The sequence below is a fragment of the Heterocephalus glaber genome, unplaced genomic scaffold (genome assembly GCF_053883595.1).
Source record: "Heterocephalus glaber isolate CG9 unplaced genomic scaffold, H.glaber_assembly_v1.0 deba00001610, whole genome shotgun sequence".
NCBI classification, from domain to species: domain Eukaryota; kingdom Metazoa; phylum Chordata; class Mammalia; order Rodentia; family Bathyergidae; genus Heterocephalus; species Heterocephalus glaber.
In genome coordinates, this window is record NW_028258381.1 from 26865245 (window position 1) to 26887562 (window position 22318).

The window sequence follows — 22318 nt, forward strand, 5'->3', positions numbered from 1 at the left end:
TGCATGTATGCCAAGAGCTTGTCTTCAGTTATACATTAAAGATGCAAATATTGTGTAGAGGAAGGAAGTCTCTAAGGGCAGCTTAGAAGGCTCCCAGTCACCGAAGAAGCCGACATGGCCACAGTGGGCCAGATTTCCCCCAGCCCAGGTTTGGTCAGTACACGTGTTTTTGTTTTGTTTTTCTTTGTGGCTCACTTTTCCTGCTTGTTTTGTGTTTATTTGGGACAAACAGAGGACATTGAGAAAGTGATGAGTGAAAAAGAAATAGAGATATATACAAAAAAGCAAGGCCAAGAGAGTTCCTGAGAGAGGACCAGCTGTTTGCTTAGAGAGGGACAAAGAGTGGCTCATACTCAGCCAGAAACTTAGGGGTTAGGCTGAGCTAAAAGCTGGGGCAGAGACCATGGGAGAAGCAGCCAGACAGGGAGAGAAGCAAGGAGCGGGACCAGTTCTCTGTCCTGGGGTGGAGCTCGGTAGGGGATCTTGAGTCATTTGTACTCGTCAGACTGTTGAAAGGAGAGCAGAGATCTGTAACAAGGCAACACTGTTTATTTTTAATATGCCATTATATTGTGGTAACCGAAAAGGAAAAAAGGCAGAAGAAAATTTAGAATGGAGGTGGGGAACCTCTGTGTTTTCCCTTGAGAGTCTCTTACAGGGAGGCAATATTTTCTCTCTAAGTGGGACAGCCTGGCTAGTCTGACATGGCCCCTCAGGCACCCTGGCCCCTGGCAAAGAGGTGGGGCTGGGCTCATGAATCCTTTTGTCTCTGTTCCCTATGGACGAAACTTTATAACGGAGTAAAATATTGTCATGGGTTTCTAGTCAGACTTGGCAATTCTTGCCCTAGTTCCTTCACTCTGAGGCACTTATACTCTGTCACAAGGGCACATCGTTTGAAGACACAGGGCAATTTAGATGGAAATTCCTTTTAACCCTTGCCACATGCCTCAAACTAAGATGCCACGTCTGATGAGCTGATGATCTGGACTTATCCAGCATTACATGGAGGTTTGCACTGATGGTTTGTATTCCTGCTTCATTTCACCTTGCTTATTTAGGAGTATGTCACTGAAGCAGCATAATAAAATGAATAGTTTTGTTCTTTTATCTTTTCATGATTTGATCGCACACACAAAAAACCTGTGTAGGAAGATAGTTAAAAATTCTAAACTTGAGTAACTTTTCACTTAACTAGGAATATACTAACTCCACTTGAAATTACTGACATGTTGAAATGACAGAGATCATGGTACCAGCAGACAATGTGCCATGCTGTAGACAAATACAGATCTATGACAATGACTCTAAGCACAGTGCATCTGACCCATTATTGGAGATACCTATGTATGAAGATCAGTTGAATTATTTACTTGCTTTTGCCTGTTAATTCTCTTGGATTTAAGCATGGATCCTCTTGAAATATGATGCATTTCATGCATAAAATTGCAGTTAAATAAATGTCTCTTTTGGAGGTGTGATCTCAGACAAAGGGTGTAAGATCTGAGATAATTTGAGAACCATTGCTGTGAATTGTAGTGTAGAGCAAGAGACTTTTGAGCACAGGACTTAAGAAGAAGCAAGTCACACAGAGGACAAGGCTGGACCAAATGTATCTGCACATTAGAGTTGCCTTGGGGACATTTAAAGAATACATGCCCTTGGGCTTCACTCTGAACCACTAAATAGGGACTCCATAGTGAGACCTAGGAGTCTATATATTTTTTAATCATTTGCATGTATAGACTATCACGGTGAACACTGGGCTGGAGAACTTTTGCTTTCCTGCCTAGAAATTCTGAACATATTCTAAAGCATGATCACAAATTTAATATAATCAGGTGGCTGATTATGTCTTTCAGTGGAAACTGCATAGATTTCTTCCATAGGGAATTAGATCATTTCTCCCAATGTTTTGATCACCAGTCCTAACTAATAACTCAAGAATCACACGATAGGTTGTATAGTAGATACAGCCAATGAGGTTTACTTGAACAAAGATGCTCTGTTGATGATACTATTTTTTATTCTCCCTGCTTTATTGGGGTGAATTAATATGAAAGTGTGTTCCTTTCTTCAGGTGAACATTTTGTGAAACTTCTGGAAAATCCAGGACTTCAGCAACTCTCTTGAGATCAGAAGTCTGTTAAGTTCCATAGCAATCGTTTATTGTATCAAAACATATTTGCTAATCTTTCCTTAAAAGCATTATTTCAGAATACTTATAGGTGTTCTGTGACAGGGCAGGAATATGAAAGATTGCAAGAGAAAGAATGGGAGAGAGAGAGAGTAGAAGCACTGGGGATTCTGAAAAATGCTTCCAGTTGCTGGACCTAACTGTGGGTGAGTGCTCAGACTGAAGGCCAGAAGACAGAAGGATGACAGTCATTGACTCATTGTCACCAACTCTGAGTAAGACTTTTGACCTTTTGGTGTCTCAGTGAATGAATCCGAAAGCAAAGAAACAGTGGGAAAAAGCAATATGGTCAAACTGGCCATGAGGTCTCCTAGGTAAATATGTGATGATATTGGAATTGAGTGTTCTTATGAACTTCTGTGGCTTCTTTAGCCAGAGGAATTCTTATTGCGACAGACAACCCTGTCATTTAGCTTTGCGGTAATGAGGAGAAAGCTTCTGATGTGGAACTCTGGATCACTGTGAGGCCTAAGAAAAGAACAACCTTCTTGTCCTTCCACCCACCAGCACCAGGTCTATTCAGAACAGAGGCAGAGAGGTTCCCATGAAGTTAGTGTTTTAAAAACTCAACTTTATGGTACCCACTTTGGGCCTGTAGCTTGAAAATTTTTGAAAAGGGTATGCACTTGTGTAATTGCCACTATAATTAACATATTGAAATTTTTATTTGTCCTTAACCATTTCTTTGTGTCCCTACCTAGAAAAGTTTTCATGATTCCCAGTCTCAGACAACCACTGATCTGTTTTTCTTCATTATAGATTAAATTTATCTTTTCTACACACATAATAATGCATTATATATTTTTTCATGTATAGTTTAACTCAGAATAATGATTTTTGAGATTCACTCATGAAGTTGCATATACAGTATCAATAGTTTTTAAATTTTATTTACTGAATAGCAGTTTCCTTGTTTTGGATTCTGCCTAAATGGCATTTTGGATCAACCTCTTCACTTCCCCAGCTGCAAGAGATGTTGCCTGCTGACTGTCACATTTAATCAGTACTCTGGAATTGCCCGTGGTGGAATGCAGCTGTCTCATTTTAGGATGATCCATCTTTTTGGGAGTTGTTGCATGTAACACAGAGAATGAAAAGTCAGTCCAGCAAATAAAACGTTCTTGTCCTCTTTTCTTGATTCAGGATATCTTTGGAGGGCTCTATCAGCTTCAAGCTTTCCATGGGATCAACAAATGGAGTGGTTTAAGACAGTACTCTGTTTGTGGTACATTTGTTTTCTCATGTTTCAGAAGGCCAGAAGTCTGAAGTCAATATATTGGCAGGGATTAGTCCTTCATCCTTTGCATCCCTCTCTCTTTGAGCTTTGGATGTTTGCTAGCAAACATTTGCACTCCTTGGCTTATAGTTGTATCCTTCCAGTCTCTGCCTCTGTCCTGATGTCACCTTCTTCTTTGTGTGTTCCTTAAAATGGACACTTGTCATTGGATTTAAGGCCCATGTAAGTAATCCAGGATGATCTCATCTCAAGAGCCTTAACTTTACTACATTTGGAAGATCCTTTCCCCCCCAAAAATAGCATTCAAAGTTCTAGGCATATCTTTTTGAGGGCACCATGCAACCACCCTCTCTGGGAACAGTACAGTGGATGGATGCTTAGGAAATTTTTTAAAATTTCCAGTTGGCCAGCAATGAAGCCCCATCACTAGAGATGAGTGGAGCCCCATTGATGGCTCCTATATAGTGGAGGGCAAATATTCAGTGAACTGGGAAGGGACAGAAATGCTCTGGCAGATACTTCCGATGTTTAAGCAAAGTAGTATCGAGACTATGGAACCAAACAAACATATCAAGGAAAGATAATGAAAGCCTGAGAGTGATTAGTCACTACTGGAGGTGGATCAGACTCCCAATCACCTGACCAAGGGTAAGGTGGACTGATGGAAAAAGACATGACGCCGCCTGCTGTGTAAGCTCAAGGACCCAAGTTCAATCCCTGGTACCAAAAAAACAAAACAAAAAAAAGACATGACAAGATCTTAATGCATAAATCGGGAGCCCAGGATGGTCAAATCTCTTATCTGGCTAAGACACTGTCTTCTGGAGCTTGCCACTATTTATTAAACATGCAGTTTTGTTTCTAGAAGGTGTATGGGGCAGTGTAGAGAACAGTGAAGTGGAGAGCACTGATGTGAGCAGGGTCCTAGCAAAAAGGGAACAAGATATTCTAGTAGGAACAGATAATTGATTAATGAGAAATTTGTTTCTTCTCTTGGATTAATTTTTGCCTCTGTAGGAGTTCTCTGTGCAAGTCATGCTGCCCTTCGCTGCACTATTGTTTTGGCATCCAAAATGTCACAGCATCATGGATCATTGAGACCTCTGCTGTAATCAGTAGTGTGGGAAGTTGTTCCTTTTCCACACACCAACCGCTGGCTCTTCAGGCAACCATTGTGGGCTAACAGGCAGAATCAGACTTTTAATATGAAAAGCCAATTTATGAATCTGTAGCTCACTCAGGGTGGTCTACATCAAGTCACCAGTTTAAAGAGAAATGCAAAGACTGTACGATCTCACTGAAAGAAGATAGAGCACTCTCATCTTCTGCAGATGGAGGGCAGAAAAAGCCCAGGATCAATCGCAGAGTCGGTAGGCTCTAGAGAAGTCTGTCTTCTTGGCCTTGGCAAGTCAGGTACATTTGGCGCAGGGCTCTGATTGGAAATAAATGGGACCCTGGTGTTTAGGATGCTATGTCTTGAACTCCCCCCAGATTCCCCTGACATTCCACATCTACTAAGTGACCCTTTCTTCAAGTAGAAGTCTAGACCTTTCCATTTTTGAAAGTAATGTAGAGAACATTGTTTAACATATCAGGTTCTTGTCCCCTCCTTTAGGATCTATGTTCATGTCCTTACCTGGTCACCAGAAGAATCACTGGCCTCATGTGACAACAAAATCAAACTGGGAAGTACTGGAGCTGCTAAAGGAAGAAAGGACAAGACCCTCAGAGAGATGCAGGCCTCAACTACATATATTGGGAGGAAGCTGGAGAGTATGGATGGGCTGGGTGGTGAGAGTGTTTGCTCAAAGACAACTCATCATAAATTTGAATAAGGTAAAAGTTTCTTAATGTGGAAACCCTCTTCAATGGTTTAGTCCACTCTGGAAAAGACCCAAAACAATGGTGATAATACGTGCTGGAAATTTCTCTCCTGATGCCTAGAAAAAGCAGTGGTCCACTGGTTTTGAAACAGTGGTCCATTGTTTGTGAAGTAGGCAACATCATAATTATTTTGTTAAACAAATCCAAAGAAATGAGCACAGTAGAACAACGCCAGAAAACCCAGCCACCTGCATTCCTCAGGAAGATCCAAAGACTTTCACTCTTCAAAGTGATAAGGAATGTGAAAGTGAGGGCAGTGCCGAGTTATTAAGAAGTGCCAGAGGGAGATGCTTCTTCAAAGCTGAAAGAAATGAGAGTGACAGGATCCCGAAATAGTAATGGGCTTTTATTGGAACCTAACAAGTCAGAGAAGTGCCTGCTTGAACATCCTCATGGTATGGCAGCTGGCTACCTACAGGGGCTGCAATTCAAGAGCAAGCCTGCCTGTTTAATGACTTCTCCTTGGATGTGACTTCCACTGTGTTATATTTGGTAGAAGTGAGTCACTAAGTCTGGTGCACATGCAAGAGGAGGGGAAAGTGGGTTCTCTTTTAGAAGGAAAAAGTGTCAAAGAATTTTTAAACAATCTAAAAGAAGTTCTTAGGTGAAGTCCATGCTTCTTATGGCTACAGATCTGTGGGTTTCAAAGTTATAGCTCTCAACAACAACATTTTTGCCAGGGGACACTGATCTTTAAGGAACAGCTGTTGCCCTGCTTCTGTAGGCCCTGTGCCAGGCTAGGTTACATTACCCTGATGGTTGGATTGAGAAAGTACTACAGCAACCCAGTGGGGGTAGCAATGCACCAACGTGGGACCTACTGCAACAGCTGTTCATATTCTCCTGTTCAATTTTGTCAGTCAAGGAACCAGCTTAATGATCATATCCTGAGGGTCTGAGAAATACCACCCAAAGAAGCCACCTATCCTGGAAGAAATGGTAGCCATGGGTAAAGGGAATCTAGAGCAGATATGGAGGAGAGAGATGAGGATATCTCTTTGGGTTCCAAGACTAGAGACTGCAGCCACTTTGAAGTTTGTCCCACTAACCTTCCTGGTGCAATTTTCCCAAGAAAAGAGAGCATCCAAAATCCTGCAGGAACTTTATTAAGTTGGAGTAACTTATCACTTGAAGGAAGTACATCCATGTCACACAGGAAGTATCTGTGGCTGAGGTGGAGGCCAGATGCCTGCAGGCACGTACTCTCTTATGGACCAGCCATTCACTCCTCCTGCTGCTGGTTGTGGGCTGTTGGTGGCTCACAGCCAAGTTCCTCTTCTGGAACAGAAGAGAGAGTGCAGGCTGGCCCAAGGCTATTTTCTCCTTCCCTAAGAGCAGACTACATGCAATGACCAGTTGAGTGTGAAAGAAAAAGTCCTCTCTCCTTGTCTCAACTTGGGCTATTTCTAAAGGACTATCTTAATTGTGGACGTTGCTCCTGGATCATGACATCCTGCTGCAAGTCCACTATACTTCACCTGCCTCCTCTGCTCTTTTCCCCATCACCCGAGGCTGCTGTTCTTGGATGGATTTTCCAATAACCACCCTGCTCCTGGTACTTACCTCAACACCTGCTGTCCAATGCTTACCGGGGGACACTTGTAGATTTAAGTTCTTTGCATATATCATCACTCTAAATCCTCTCAAATAATTCTATGACATGGCTACTACTTGTACGTGCACTATACAGATAAGAAATCCAAAATAGCTGGGTGTAGTGGTACACTCATGTAATCCTAACATTCTGGGAGGCTAAGGGAGGAGAATTCTAAGTTTGAGGCTAGCCTGGGCAACTGACTGACTTAGCAATACTCTGACTCAAAATTTAAAAAATTAAAAAGGGCTGCAGATATAGCTCAGTGCAAAGTCCCTGGGTTCAATTTCCAGTACCACAAAATATCAAAGTGTCTGTTCTTTGCTTGCTTGTTAGGGATCTTCTTCCCCCGTTCAGTAGTATTCCCAGAAGGATTGGTATCAAGCTGCCTGCTGGCAAAGACTCACATAACTTGAGACTTGAGAGAAATAGAAGGCCTGGTTGGCCTCATTGTTTCTGAAAAAAGGCAACATTAAAAATTTTTTGTTGCCCAGAATGTAACTTTAGATGGAAGTAGAAGGTTCTCAGTTTTAACTGCAGAGGGGCTGAGGTGCCAGTGACTGGCAGGGAGGCATTTCCAAAACCAAACACCTTGAAACTCTCCCAGGTGATCCTTTGTGATTGTGGAGTAAATCCTGTCCTCAGGTTTGGGAATACTTTCTGTGGCCACTAGAAATCTGCCCTCCTGCCTACCAGTGTTAGGGAGCTATAAGTAAAGATAAGATGCCTGGATTTCCCATAACTGAAGAATACTAAGAAGGATAATAAAGCTCTTTCTTTTGGAAGAGAGAATTTTGGTCTTCTATTTTTGATGTGAAAATACTAACTTGAAAATACCTTTTCTTCCAATGGGCTTTCTGTCAAACTTGGTACCACTGAGACTCAACGAACATTACGTGGCTGGCTGCCAAACTAAATACATCTTGGCCAAGCTCCTAATAATGGAAACCAACATGTGGTGGGAAAATGTCTTAAGGATGTTTTGTAGAAAAAGGTTCCTGATGAGCCTGCAAAAATAATCATGTCTTCATTGCTCTTGAAATCTAAATAAATTAGATCAAATTCATCAAAATTCTTTTGGTCTATCAGTAGAAATTTACATTTCTACTGGTGAGCCTTGACTAGTAACATTTTAACGAGCTGAAAAAAAAGTTTGTATTGTTTAAAGGGAAGTACTTATACATGAGAACAATTTCAAGACAGAATTTTTCCCCCAAAATATATAACTAGCTTCATATTTATTTCATTGTGATAACAAGATATCTGGGTGCCACTGGATAAAAGTGATAAATTATTTAAATATTACTTATGTAGTACATTTTTTAAAATTTACAAGATTTACATCACAACTGTAGGGATCTGAAGTAAAGATGGTGACACTGTCACAATTTTCTGTTCATTATGGTAATGATGTTGCTCCACAGAAATATCAGATGTTTCTAGTTCTATTATAAACAGGTCAGTTAGCTAGAAATTAATATATAGTCAGAGAGGGACTGGGCCCTCGAAGTCAGCTCAAAAAATAAAAACATCACAATTGTGGCTGGAGGTATATCTGAAAAAGGCCAGCCTCAAGATGAGGATGCAATGGCCAGGCCTACATGCTTCCCTGAGGGATAAGCAGTAATTAGAAATTTTACTATAATTGCACCCCCTGGTCCAGTAAGTCTAGATAAGCCTCAGATGCCCAGGCTGGTGATCAGAACATTTGGACCCATCTCCTTCCAGAAATGCCTTTGTTCTTTCTATATACCTTTGCTACCAGACTTGTTTCCCTATTGGATCAATATTAGCTAAGTGATTATACTTGTAATCCTATAGGGCAGTGATGGCAAATCTTTTAGAGACCAAGTGCCCAAACTGCAACCCAAAACCCACTTATTTATCACAAAGTGCCAACACTTCAATTAAACCTGAACACTGAGCTTTTAGTTTTGAAAAAAACAACTGTCACCCAATGCTCAGCTACTGGGGTGACTTGGCTCACATGCCCACAGGGTGGGCTCTGTGTACCTGCTGTGGCACAGGTGCCATAGGTTTGCAACCACTGGGAGAGGGTGATTATAGTTAGACCCACATTGTACTCACGTTGCGACTTTGCTGTTTCAATTACTCCTGCCTAAGGGCCTCAGTGAGCACCCCATTTAGGACCCCTTCTGGAAATCTACCAGCTAGTCTTCTTATTTCCAATAAAACTCTCCTCACTTCTTCCTTTGTTTCATGACTTTATTCCTCGATGTTGTGGGACCACAAACTGGGCACATTTGCTATCTCACAATTGGGAGTGACAGTTCTCCTACAGCAATTCTGTATGTATACCCCACACCCCTCTGTACTGCTGCATATTCTTTGTCTCTGGCAGATCTTCCTCTTTTGAGAGACACAAATTTGTGATTATGTACATAGAAGTCATCTGTATTTGACTCTAAAAATAGACCATGGCCTAAGACCAGAGCCCTTGCAATCATCCATGGCAGTTGGTGCCTGGTTTTTTAAAATTCAGTAAATATCACTTCTTTTATTGTGATTCTGTGTGGACTGGCTAGAAATGTCTTTGTTTTGAAATTAATTAATTAAAGCCAATGAAACACCTTCAGAAACCTGACCTAGGAGCCAAAATACTTAAGTCTTTGGATTTTAAAATAAATGCTAGTCTAAATTGACTTTTAAAAAGTATTTTTTTTCTGTGGACTATTATGTAAAAGATAATGATCCAAAGAATGGAATTTATATAGTTTTGTGAGTTTGGTGATTGGCAAGAAGACAGGTTGCGCTTACTGTATGGACTCCCCTGTTCACTCTCCTGCTTTGCTGAGACGTCAGCTCTAGTCAAGGCTGGGTGCAGCCAGCTTCTTGGAGCAGAGCTTTGACCCAACATGGTGACTTGTCCCCAGATTGTAACCATGATGAGTGAGCTCTATTTATAGTTACCTCATTGTTCACAGAGACCATTGACACTTGCTGGTGAAAATATTCCTTAGGTGATATGCACATCCAGTGTACCTTAAAAAAAGTTCAAATCCAGGCAGCAATTTAGAACTAAGAAAATGATAAATTCACAGATTTCTAAAGAAATACTTTAAAAGAATCAAATTAAGGAAAGTATCACAACAGCTTTTTTTCTAGCATTTTCTTCAATGTCTGTCTTTAAATACTACAAACTCCTTGATGTTTCAGTAATATCTTATATTTTTTGGTTTTATTTCTGAAATTTGGCTTACTCCTTGTTAGGGTTTAGCTTTAAAATATCCTCCAAAAGTCTCATATGTGTGGAAGTGTAGAACATAGTTTATTTAGTTAGCTTATGAGTGAGGCAGCTAGCTAGGGGAAGGGCCTGAAAAAGAGGTGGATAGGCCATAATAATGGGAATTTAAAGAATAATACTGACCTAGGACTTTGGACCAAGAACAGCTTCCTCAGGCAAGAAAGAATGGAGCCCCTCCTAGAGAGAGATGCAGCCAACCCCTACTAAGCTCATGAATTTTGAGGAAATTGTAAGCAAAATAACCAGTTTCTTTCTAAGACTCCAGTTTACTGTAAACACTACGTGAAATAAATGGGTTAGGGGAGACTGAGTTCCAATTGGTCATTTGTTTACCTTCACAGGGCCACCCATTATCACCTATCGGTGTCCCTTAAATGATTAAGTAATCCCTGTGCCCTCCTTAACATCAGTGACTAAAGATTGAGGGGCCACATGACAACCCACTCAGGACCCCTCCTTGAAATCTAGGAGCTGTTCTTCATCTTCTTGTTTCCAATAAAAACCCTCCTAACCTTCTCCTTTTGCTTGGTGACTATGTTCTTAGACATTCGTGGAACCACGAGCTTGGTTCACATGGGAATAGAAGGTTCTTGGATCATCGGGGTGCTGTATTCATCAATGGATTCATCTATTGATGAGTCTAGTAGTTGAGTTTGAAGTTAGGAAGTGGGGCTGGGAAGAGGTGGGTCATTGGGGTTTTGACCTGGAAGAGTGTATTATTCTTGTTCCTGGCTCTTCTCCTTCTTCTCTCTACTTCCTGGCTGCCATAGGTTGGCAGCTTCTTTCCACTACAACCTTCTGCCATAATTTGCCTTGGATCCAGCCAACCATGGGCTGAATCCTGTGGAGAATTTGAACCAAAATAAACTTCTCCTCTTTTGAATTGCAGGTGTCACATATTTTGTTCCAGCAAAGGGAAAGCAACTGATAATACATGCTTGTTTTTCCAAGGCCATGCTAGCCTAACAATATAAATTAAATTATTATTTTCATTTCTTATTCAAATTTATTCATTCTAAAGATATTTGTTAATTTTCTACTATTTATCTGACCATAGGAATAGATAAATAACCCATTCAGATTTCAGCATTAACCAAATAAAATAAGTTTTTGTTGTGAGACACGGGAGCTACAGTAGAGGCAGGAAGAGATGGTGTTGGATGAAGTAGGAGAGGCCTGTGTTTTAGGGTGGTGATGATTGGCCATACCTAAAGCACAAGGAAGAAAACATGGAGAAAGGATTCCAGGCAGGGACACCACCACTAGGAATACTTCAGTGTGGCTTGTGTGGAGTGAGAGGAGACTGGCAGAGCTTCCAATTTTTAAGTGCAAACTGGAAAGGCTTAAGTGGGGTAAAGATGCAGTCTGATTTCAATTAGAATCATAACATTAAAAAACAGCAGTGACTGGCTTCCTTTGCATCGCTAAAGTCATGTGTCTTCCACTCTCAATAGTTTCGTACCAGATATTTACAAATATCTGATTCCTTATATGTGTTCCTGATTTTCCAGTTCTTGAATCTGTTGTCTTTCAGATGTTCATTCTCAGGGCTCACTGAAACCTCCCTAATCATATTCTGGCTCAATCCCTTCTGGCTCAAGATGCTCTTGTCATTGTATTGATGATGCATTTCTTGGAGGAAATCTCTGATATGTCATTTTTTATGATACCACCTCTATCTTTGACCATGTCTTGTTGCTACTCTCCATTAATTTCTGTAAGCAAGACAAAGATCATAAACTCGTTCTACTTTTGTTTAAATGTATAAGGTGTGAGGGACAGGCAGGCTGTGGAAGCCAGCCTTGGGTGGAAAAATGTGATAGCAGTGTTTTAGGCACATACAAAGTTGCAAGGTTTAAAGCAAGCGATCAATAGCAGAGTCACTGGAGGCTCACATATAGGAGGAATTTATTGTTGGTACTACTAATAGATGTGCTCAGAATTGTTACATGGGCTGTGGACATTGAGTAACAGGAAGGTGGAAGTCTAAGGGAAACCCACTAGTAGTATTTGATTGACCCTTTGGGATGCCATCACATTTTGTGAGAAAGCAATTCTATGGTTCCCTATTCTTTCAGGAAAGGAAACATTATGGAGTTAGGCCAAGAAAATTGGGATTTGACTAGACAAGGCTGCCCTGCTTGGCAGACTACTCCACCCTTTTAAGGGAGCAGCTCTGTGGCCCTCTATAGACTTGGAAAAACAGAAGGGAAAGAGAATATTTTTGTCAAAGTTGCCTAGGAAAAAATTATTGTAGAGAATTCTTGGAAAAACATTGCTTTCAGAACTACTCAAAATATCTGGTAGGCTAAATATAGAACACTGTCCACAACCTTGAGTTGCAGAAGTCTGGCTAAATGTGAGCTCCTGGGTGTTGTCTGCCTCCCCATCCTGCCCCTCACTTTCTCTGCACTTCCCAAGCTAGTCCTGGAAGCTTAACTAAAAATACTTATTAAACAAAAATCTTAATTGTTGTCCTAACACAAGCTGTAACTTAATTAAAAAAAAACAACTTTATGTGATGTTAATGAAATTTCCCTCTAAAAAATGTAACAGCTAAAGGAAAAGAGGGAATGTTTCACAAACTAAAAGAGGCCACAAATGTATCTTTCAGGACATGTTTTATAAAGTTTGTGAAAATCAAGAGAACACTGTGATCGCCCAACACTCTGGGAGTGAATTATGGAGGAGGTAATTCAGAAGATTATACATTTTGTATGGAAGATCTCACTCTGTTGTTCCCTAAAGGAAATCTGTATTTACAGAATGAAATTGCAATTGTGTAAAAGTAAAACTCTGTTCTAAGAGGTGAGAGGCCTGAAGTTCAAGCCTAAATAAAATCATTAAAATGCATTCTTTGGTGATGTACTTTTCTTTATGTTTATTACTATTATTAGTAGTAGTAGTTCTCTCTAACCCACTCTTTTACAGTAGAAATGTACATTTTCATTTCCTCATTTGTAACAGTTGTGTTATATAAAGTCACTGCAAACACAGGATTAACAAATATCAACCCAACATGTCTTGGGGAAATACAGGATTAGGGCCCATGAACCTCTGGTTATGTTTTCATCAATAGATCAGTGCATAACTCTATTTTAAGTGCGTTTCTGTTTCTTATGGAGTGTATATATCTAACAGCTAGCTCTATCACTCATTCGGGAGTGTAGCTTATCTGGCACACATATATATCTTCTCCATGAGGCACTCCACAGCCTTCCTGTGTTTAAGAACACCAGACAGCATGTCAGGACTATGCTTAGAGGTCATTTTAAACATTGAAATCACCAAAAGAAGTGCAAAAAAATGCAAACAAAATGTGGCATTAGATTGATAGTCAAAAGGACATGTGTTTACACTATAAGTTGCAGTAAGAAGGCAGAGCATTCATTACCTTCTTGGTTCTCAGCTAAAACCATGCCTAGCAGGCAATTCAAATTGTCACCAGTCTTGTGCATATCTGGGTATGACTACAAAAGCACAGAAGTTGTTGATTTGGAGCATACAAATGCATTGTAAGTAGGTGGAATTTGTTAATAATAAGAATTGACCCAGAATCCCAGCACTTAGGGAGCTGAGGCAAGAGGATCGCAGGGAATTTGAGGTCAGTGTGGGCTACATAGTGAGTTCAAGGTCAGCCTGAACTACACAGGAAGACCGTGTCTCAAAAATTAAAAAAAAAATGGCCATAAACACACACACACACACACACACACATTTTTCCCATTCTCTTCTACTATGTCCTTGTCAAATATCCTTTTTTTGCATGTATCGAGGATTACCTTGGGAAACTCCCTTCCATTTCGAGAGAAACTAGATGCTAGAAGGTGCACTGCTAAGAAGGGTCGAATTTATACTTGAGATGTGCTGGTGTGTGCTCAACCCAAACAATTCTTGGATCTGGAAAACTAGACCCCAGAGGCACACATAGGTGTGCTTCGCTATCATTAACACATGGACACATACAGAACCTTTGAGGATGTCTGGCAAAATGACCAACTGGCAGACATCAAAGCAACCCTCTCCCTTCATGAGCAGAATTGGTGGATCTAATATATTCTACTTCAAAGGTTCAGCATATTTTCTGATGAAAAATGATAAGAAAATTTCTGTATGTAGAAAAAGGCACTGCAAAGCCCTGGACAGCGTGAGCCCTGGGGTCTAGGACAGAAGGGAGATCCAGGGAAGAAGAAAAGCCTACGACCCTGTTCTTTTCATGACTTCCTTTCCTTATTTTCCTGGTTTTTAATTTCAAAATTATTTTCTATTGTCTTTCCAAGATTTTATTATAAGTTTAAGATTCTAATCAACCCACTTACTGTTATTTTACATGTCTTTAATGGTGGTATTTCTCCTAATGGTTTATATAATATTTTATTAGAGCTTATCTTTTGTTGTGTTATAGGGCCCACGAGAATTCCATTTCCCTCTGTTTAAGTCATATGCAAGGACTGACCTGGCTAGGCCTCAGAAATTTCATCAGCCTATTTATTAATCTGTCACATGGATTCCCATCATAAAAATACTAAATGTGGATGGAATCTTGTCCTCAGCACAGATTTAGAGTCTTTATCTGCTGATTGTTTCAATGAAAGGTTTGGTTGTTGATTTAAATCCCAGATAAAAAACTTTTGAAGAGCAATTCAATAATCTCAAAAAATTTATCCATTAAAATAACCCAAAGAAAAATAGGGGGGTATGTTAAAAATAATTCCTCAAAGTCTAGGTTGTATTCACATAAAAAATGACTAGAACTAAAGAATTCTTCAGTTGAATCATTGCTCAGAAAGCAGAGAAAAATTGATTGTATTTAGGCTTTACCATCAAATACACTGGTTAAAATTTTAAGAGTGTAAAGAAGTCTTTTTCCTGTGGTTCTTAAGAGGTAGCCTCTAAATGTTCGAGTTTCCCAAATCATAGTAATGCCTTTGTTATTCATAGTGGACCTCTCAGGCCACTCCTGAGGTTATGCCCATGAACTAACTTATAGTGGGCCCCTAAATAAATTATATTGACAAAATGACTCAGGCTGGGGGATGGCTAAGCCAGAAAGACCAGACATGTGATTAGAAGGTTAGGGCTTTGAGTGCAGTGATATCAGTCTGACCTCTAGGAAAGAAAGGAGAACTGGAGACTGAGTTCCCTAGACTAATAATCTAATAGAGCCTATCTATATGGTGAAGTTCCAATAAAAGCTATGGAACCAACTCTTGAGCAAGTTTCCCCTCTTAGCACTACTGTCTGTTGGTACACATGAATGTGACAGGAAGAGGATGCTTCCTTGAGGGTGCAAATATTTTACGGGTGGGACTTTTCCAGATCTTGTCCTGTGTTTTCTTCTTTTGGTTGATTTTGATTTGTTTCCTGTATTTTGAGTCATTCCTGTCAATTACAGAACCTACGTGGGTAGTAAAACCTTCTAACTTGTAGTCGATTGGTCAGAGTGTAAATCATTTGGGAGCACAAGCCTGTAACAAACAACTAAAGTGAGAGCAGTGTTACGAAAGACAGTGCCCTCATCTGTGTCATTTAGCCCAAACCTGTGTAGCTGGTGTCAGAAGTCACTGCAAACAGTAACCACTAAAGGGGTAGAAATGAAATGAAAAATTATCCCACATACAGACAGTAAAAGAAGAGAGTAAACCTGATTAATCCACTGCAAAGTAGACACAAAAAGCAAAAACAAGAAAGAAACCAGGAAAAATCATGGACAAAGGAAAATACAAAGAAAGACAGTAGAAAAATATCCAGTGCATCTACCACAATGACAATAAATGCATCTCCCTTTCATTTTTACCATGAAGACTTAACTCAACTATTGCGTCTTTCAGAAAGCAGGCTGTGACAAGCTGAGTAAGTTTAGATACTTGTCCTGTGAGCTTTCATGCTGGCCCCTCCTACCACCTGCTCACACCCAAGGACTGAAGAGGGCTCACACCATCAGCTCAGGGACTCCCACTTTACAATCTCATTGCAGAATAAGCCTCTCCCGGAGCTTGGCATGCACAGGGGTGCCAATCATTTTTTCACTTAGAAATGCATTTTGGCCATGTTTATCACACTCTGAGCTAACCACTGTTGGTAAATACAGTCACGATTTTATTTTACCTTCACAGCAACAGTTTGATACTTGTACTAAGACTCTCCTCACACTTTGCTGATGAGGAACCTAAGGCTAAGAGATGTCTTTCAGGGGTGTGACTGACCAGCCTGCATTCTTAACCACCACTTTGGGTATTTCGTCACCTTGAACATTCCTCTGTTGGTGCATAATTAAGCTGTTTCCATATTTTTTGCAATAATATGTGTCACGTGAGCTTATTATAAGACCATTTTGATATCTCTTTATCTCTCTTATCCATGAATCATTTTCTCATTACTTATATTTGGAAAGGAAAAATTCAGAATTCCATCACCTTGTATTTTTTTTTTTTTTTTTTTTGGTGCCAGGGATTGAACTCGGGTCTTTGCGCTTGCGCAGCAGGTGGCAAAACAACTGAGCTAAATCTCCAACCCCAATCATCACCTTGTATTTTATGAACATATCGGTGCTTGGTATTGGCAGGTCCTCAAGGCTCCTTGAATTCAAAACACCTGTAGCTCTTTGTAGTCTCCTCAGTTCTTCAAATGGCTCATTTAAAATAAATTTCTTTCTGGGAAATTCTTTAATGCTCAGTTGAGGGTTGATTACGATTCTACTTCCTGGGATTTTTGTGGATTCAATTAGATCAAGAACTTGGGTTATTATTTCCTGAGAAAGATTTGAAAATGGGAATTTTCTTTTAATAAAAAGACACGAAGAGTAAAGCAACAGGATCTTGGTTGGAGAAGTGTTCAAGTAGGCTTGCCAACTATACTGCTAATAGCAGTAGACTGCTAATATACAGTTTCAAATAATCTGATTTTCATGAAGACATTTCATGTTTCATGACAACACGTAGGGTAGTTTAAGGAACTAGAAAACCAGAGAAGGTGGATTCAGTAAATCTCTCCTCTCCATTGGATTAAGCTTACTTCTGCTTGCTGCCCAGCTCCCAATTGTAATTACCATTAACATGGTTCCCCCCTTTCAACTCAAACCGAATAATAGTTAATGTCTGCCACTTGAAAATGACTCAGTGAGATAAAACAAAAAGGCAGAACTGCCTTTACATAGTCAAGTATGAGGTCCTTTCAGCAGAATTTATTTTCCTAAAATGGGTTTCTAAGATAAGTAAGTCCAAAAGTTATAAGGTGACCTGGGCAGTGGGAGTTACTTGACATCTCTCTTTACTTTTCCTCATACAATGATGATAAATGGCTACTGCCCTTGATATCCAGGGAAGATGTTACAGTCAAGCATGTCATTCTTTTCAGAGGCTGCACTGCCTTTTACCTGAGGATATTGTTGGTGCCCTCAGTCGCTGGGAGTAGGTTGCACTGAACTGATTCAAACCAGTTCCCCTAGACTTATTACCAGTTATTTGCAAATACTTTCACATTAATTCTCAATTCAGTTTCCTCTGGCTTGCACAATACAGCCTCTTTGGTAGCATTTCAAGTTTTCACTCAGTTGTTACAGGAAGTCTTCAGAGATGTCTTCTGTCAACTAGCCGTGGGTTCTCACATATTTTTCCAAATTGGGTCCTTTTGTTCTCTTCTGCTTCTGGAGATGCCTTTTGTTCGGAAGCCTACCAGTGAACCTGTTGCAAACACGCAGAAATTTAGGGAAAGCCCCTTCTTTCCACTGCTTGTCCTGTGGGGCTTTGGAGGGTCAGCACATTTATAATGTTTGTAGTGTTTTGTCATTCTTATAAATAGAAGCCAGTGGAAAAATCAATTCCTCATTTTGTCCCTGCAAATAAACTTCTCACACAGTTCCATTCCCTAATACCGAGATTCCAAAGGTTACCAATTCTCTAAGAGTTGCCTGGACGTGTGTGAATCTTACTGGGCAAATTGAGGCTTATGCTTTAGGATCACAATGAATTTAGCTGAAAGAGAATTTCCCTACTCTTCACTCAGTGGCTGACTGTGGAAGAGAACATCAGAAACTTTGTGAGTCCTGTTTTGTATCATGGGTATTAGCATAGTTTGAAGCATTCAAATGTCTCACCAATCTCTACAGAGCATTGCAAGCAGCTGTAGTTATTATACAGAGGCATTTAAGTCCCTAACAAAAGTTCCCCACTGAAAAAAAGTAGGAATGGATTTGACTGTCATAAATATAGGGCTTGACATATGAGATGACTGCAAGTGCAGAATAGAAAAATATTAAGCTGGAAAGCTGGACACTTGGAGAGAGAGAGTTTATGAAGTAAAAGTGGTAAAACCTAGTCTCGATCACTATAAAGATCCCTCTTTTGTACTACATGTGCTTTCCACCCATTTGCTTAAGTCAGAGAGCACACAGCAGAAGTGATCATCCAACCCCTCCCCCTGCAGAGGACCTCTTAGCTTCCTTCCCAGGCCCTGTGAAAATACTGACATTATACCCCAGGTTAGGATGGCCTCTTAGCTGTCCACAGCAAGTGGGGTGACAGCGGGGGTCAGGTTGCCTAGCCAATACTTTCTCCACTCTTTTCTTCTCATCAATTATAAGACCTGGACTAGAGAAGCAGGGAAAGTAAGTTGAAACTATACAAGTAGCCTTGATGCATCTTGATGGATGTAACTTCCTAAGAGAGGTGGTATTGAAATGAAGAAATAAACAGTAGTAAAATTAGGTAGGATATGTGATCTTACTGTTTTCTATACTGGCCCTTCTCAAAGTGCAATGTACACACACGTTCCCTGGGGGAGGACCTTTTACCATGCACATTCTGACCATAGGTTGGCGCAGGACCTGGAGTTTAAATTTTAACAACCATTCGAGTGCTGTCTGAGGAACACACTTTGAGTAGTTACAGTAGCTACAGTTCAGGTTTTAAGTGTCTCCCAAAGTGCATGTGTTGAAAGTTTGGTTCTCAGCTCATGAGACTGTTGGGAGGTTTGAAACCTGTAGGAGATGGGCCTAGTGGGAGTTAGGTTATTGTGAGGGTGTCCTTGAAAGGGATATTGCAGCTCTGGTCTCCTGTCTCCTCTCTTTGTTTTCTGGCTGCCATGAGAAAAACAGTCCTCCTCCTACCATGATATATGATGCTACCACAGGTCCAAAGCAACAGAATAAATAACCATGGATTGGAACTTCTGAACCATGAGCCAAAATAAACCCATCCTCCTTTGAAGTTGATTATCTCAGGTATTTATTCACAGTAATGTATAACTAACATAACCAGTCAGGAGGAAATAAATGCTTAACTTATCTTTGTCTGTTTGTGCCATTCTTTATATAGGCAACCATTAGTACTTCTGCAATTATAAATGTAGCTTTGTGTTTGCTAGTTATTAGCAATTGTGGTAACGACTTGGTGTGAGAAAACTACATATTAGAGCACATTATGCTAAATGAAACAAGCCAGGCACAGATCAAAATACTTCATATTCTTTCACTTTTATGGGAGCTAAAAACAAGTTGATTTCAGAGAAGTAGAGAGTCGAAGAGTGGCCAGTAGAGAAAGGAGAAAGTAGAGGGAAGGGATGAATAGAGAGGTTAGATAACCAGTAGCAAAATAGCTTTAGCCAGGGGGAATTAATTTCCATGTTTCGATAGCAAAACAGGGTGATTATAGTCTTCCAGGATGTATATTTCAAATTAACTCTAAAAGCCCAATGGCTCCCAACATATAGAAATGATTAATGTTTGAGAAGATGGTAATGCTAACCAGCCTCATTTGACCATACACATTGCGTACACGCACTGAATTATTGTACTGTACCCCATCAATATCTACAAATATTATGTGTCAATTAAAAATGCAGATTCTGAAAAAAAATGCAGATTCTGATTTGGAAGAGAGAGATGAGGTCTGGAATACTGCATTTCCAGCAAGCTACCAGGAAGCACTGAAGCAGCTTCTCTAGGGGTTAAACTTTGAGAAGTCAGGGTCTCTTGCCAACAGAATTTGCAAAAATTTACCCTTTTCATCTTTTTGTTCACCTTTGTTGAACTTTTGGGAGAAGAATGGGAAAAAGGCATGTGGCAGAAATCTTAATTTATTGAAGTGGGATGCTTGCTGAACTTCTGGAGAGGGAAATGAGCAGGAGGGGTGGAATGGAGAGGTCTTATGAGCAGGTAAGGAGCTGGGTTCCTGAGGATTTACACTCTTTTCCCCACATGGGCTCATGTGCTCACTGTTTCACTGTCTGAGCTTGTTCTGCGGCCCCAAAGCCCAGAGGTGTCCAGACTGGTCGTCACTCCACTGCACATCCCTCCAGACCACATGAGGGCTGAGACAGGTAACTGTAACCCAGAGAATTCCTACATGATCCAGATTGCTTCTTTGTCTTCCTGTTTTGAATAAGTAGAAGTCAGTGGGACTTTTGTCACCTCTCACATCTGCCACGTTTCTCTCTGCACATATCATGTGGAAGTAAAGGTGGCGTTCCATCAGCCTCCACTTCAGATGATGCTTAGTTCCCTACACTGGCTGTGGGAAACCAGTGCAGTTTTCCATATGTACCTAAGCTTTGTTTTTCTAAAAGCATCCATAGTGCATCCTTACCTCATACTCCCTCACCCCACCCTGGCATCACCCTGCAGCTCTTTGTTTTGGTCTGGGCTCTAACTGTTGGACACTGAAGGGAAGCAATAGAGAACAAGCCCAGGATCACACTGAGCAGCTCTCTGTGACAATTTACCCACCTTTTTGTTTTTTAACTGTATGCAAATATACCTCCAGATAATCTTTTGTTTCTGTGCTGAACACACACACACACACACACACACACACACACACACACATCAAGCCTCTCTCCACTGACTTCTTCTGAAATGGTGTTGCACAAGTGTGAAAGTGGAGAAAAATCCCACTTCCCTACCAGCCAGTTGAAACTTTCCTGATGACAGTCCTCAGTGACCACAACAGGCATGAGCTAACATTTCATTTGGGAGGATTTCCCCATCCTTCTCTTGTCAACGAGGCGTGTAGTTCCCAACTGATTTCTCCATCTGGCTCCACCATTCCTGGAAACCTGCTTCCCAAGAAGTCCGTGAGATGAGAAAAAATTGTTTGGGCAAAGGAAGTGTAGGTAGGAGGCTGATGTGATTAGTGGGTTTTTTTCATGGGACCAGACAGGGGTGGGAACATGTTGCTTTTATTCTTTTAGAGCTAGGAATAAAACCCTGGGCCTTGTACATGCTAAGAAAATGCTCTACCAGTGAGCTATATCCCCTGACCCGCTGTTAGGTTGCTATAAAGAATCTGCAAGCCACTAACTTCTATAAAATAAAATAAAATTTAAAAATTGTGGGAGTATTCAGAAGAGTTGTAGTTTCTTTCTTTTTTTTTTTGGTACTGGGGATCAAACTCGGGTCCTTGCGCTTGCGCAGCAGGTGGCGAAACCACTGAGCTAAATCCCCAGCCCTAGTTGTTGTTTCTTATTAAGAACATTTGGGCATAAAAATTTCAAAGATTGGCCTTGTACATAAAATCTCAACCTATTTTAGATAAAATGCAAGTCAAAATTTCAGTAGAAAGGACTTTACTAGATGGACACACAGAGTCTTGCTTGATATTTCTTAAATATTGAAGGACAGACACGTCTTCCCTTGATCTTAGCATTTATTCTAGAGTGGGCACTGCATGGTCTTAGGAAAGGTCAAGCAGGGATTTCACGAGTGAAATAACAATTTGGCTCTGCCAACCAGGGCGAGGAAAGTTTTTGGAAGTGGGTCAGGTTAGCAGGCCAGATTTAGCAGATATGTCCAAAGCAAGAGACAGCAATGAAGAAAGGAGAAGTGACCAAGACTTTCTTCTCCATGACCATTTATGGGACCGAAATTATTGCAAGCAGCATGGAATCCTAGGAATTCGAGGAAACCCAGATTCTGACTCCACACTCCTAACACTGAGTCTGAACCGGAGTGGGTGACCTCTTTAAGGCTGTCTCGGTGTTTTACCACATTGCTTCAGCAATTTCCATTACAAAAGAATTTCCATTATTCTGTGGCATTGGTGACCCCAGAAACTCAAACCCCTTCTCATATGGCTCCAGGGGAGACACTACTCTTACTGATGTTTCAAGCCAGGGTTGGAAGGTTGCCCTCCGGAATGGACCGCC

At 40.6% G+C, this 22318-nt stretch overlaps 1 long non-coding RNA gene across 2 annotated transcripts in view; it reads right to left on the reverse strand.

Annotated features, from left to right (window-relative positions):
• LOC110348240 (uncharacterized) overlaps positions 1 to 22318 on the reverse strand; it is a 139036-nt gene that overhangs the window by 12361 nt on the left and 104357 nt on the right. The window lies entirely within an intron of this gene.